The sequence below is a fragment of the Chrysochloris asiatica genome, unplaced genomic scaffold (assembly GCF_000296735.1).
Source record: "Chrysochloris asiatica unplaced genomic scaffold, ChrAsi1.0 scaffold00047, whole genome shotgun sequence".
NCBI classification, from domain to species: Eukaryota; Metazoa; Chordata; class Mammalia; order Afrosoricida; family Chrysochloridae; genus Chrysochloris; species Chrysochloris asiatica.
This window is the reverse complement of record NW_006408565.1, coordinates 19675249-19677036: the sequence shown is the minus strand read 5'-3', so window position 1 is coordinate 19677036 and position 1788 is coordinate 19675249.

Sequence of the window (1788 nt, the reverse complement as noted above, 5' to 3'; positions counted from 1 at the left end):
AAGTGGCAGCATCGATGGACTCAAGCGTGGCAACAGTAGTGTGGTTGGCCCAGGATTGGGCAGTGTTTCATTCTGCTGTGCATAAGGTCGCTATGAGTCTCTATCTACTTGATGGCACCTAACCACAAATTTAGCCCATGTAAACCTGCCTAGCTATTCTCCCATCTGTTTTATTTGTTTTTTTTTTAATGTTTTATTGTGAATTATGTGATAATTTACATGGGAGAATATTAGTTTTACATTCATCCTATCGTGTATCATTTCATTGTCATGGTTACAATCCCCTCCATGCATCATAAACCAACCAAAGGGTATACCGTGCAAGCCTGCCCCCTGGTTATCAGCACACAGCCCCTCTCCCTCTCTGAGTCTAAAGTCTCCAGCCACTCCATCTCTCCACGTCATCATCTCTGCCTCCATCTCTGGCATCACTGCTTCTCTTGGTAGGGTCCTGCTGGTACTTAAAAAAGTATCCTGCTGGTACTTAAAAAAAATGGTGCCCTAGCTTCCAACATCACAGCAACACATAAGCTGCCACAGTTCAACAAACAAGTGGTTTAAATGAGAGGTACAATTCTCCTAGGAACAAAGGCAAAATCAGCAAACACAAACTGTTGAAACAGTCACTACATCACGAACACCAGCACCGTAACTACTGATGAGATCCCCTAACTACTGAAATAGAAAAACAATACAACAATGCCTGATCACAGATTCTGGGAGCTTGATTTTCTTCCACCTTGAAAAACTCAGGGTGACCTCCAATCACTGAGGCAGATCTGGGAGATTCTGGCTCCTCTGTCCTCATGTTTATAGAGATACACAATAAACACTACTTTTTACTCTGAGCCCTATCTCTGAGTATTGGCTGGTTTGATTAGAACCCCTTTCTTGGTTACACAATTTCATACTGTTATAAATAACACTATGATGAACATCTTGAAATGTTTATAAGTAGTTGTCTATTTTAAGGGTTGTTTCTTTAAAATAAATTCCCAGAAGTAAAATTGCTGAGTCATAAGGTATAAAGATTTTGAAGCCTTTGCTTTCTCCTAAAAGTCTGAATAAATTTAGAAATCCCCTCACTTCTGTTCCCATCAGCAGTTTTTTCTAACCAACAAGTCTGTGTTTTCTTATTTCCCTGGTCACAGCAGGAAAAACCCTTGATGATATTGTCAGACAACAATCCATCAAAATCTCTTCATGTTGGGTAATGAAGAGTTGGAGAGGTCTTAGACTCTAGAGTGCAATTCTTCATAAAAGTTACCATTGGCTGAGTCTCTATCATGAGTCAGGCTGTGAGCTATTATCTCTCTTAATTTTACAATCCTACCTTGAAAGATATTTCACTGTTCCCATTTTATAGATGATGAAATTGAAAATCAGAGAGATTAGAAACTTACCCAGGGTCATATAGTAGGTACTTGGTAGAATTTTGGTTGGGACCCTCACCACATGCCAGAAAATATTAAATGTGCTTTGAAAATATTAAATGTAAGCAGATAGACACTCTGGTGGCATAGTGATTGAGCATTCAACTGCTATCCAAATGGTTGGTAATTGGAACCTACTAGCTAGCTGCTCCTTATAAAGATTATCCATAATGATTATCCACTAAAACCAAACCAACTGCTATCTAGCTGATTCAGACTCATAGCTACCCTGTGGAAGGTTTCTGAGACAGTTAATCTTTATGGAAGCAGACAGTCTCATCTTTCTTCCTCAGAGTAGCTGATGAGTTTGAACCACTGATCTTACAGTTAGCAGTCCAATACCTAACCCACCGTG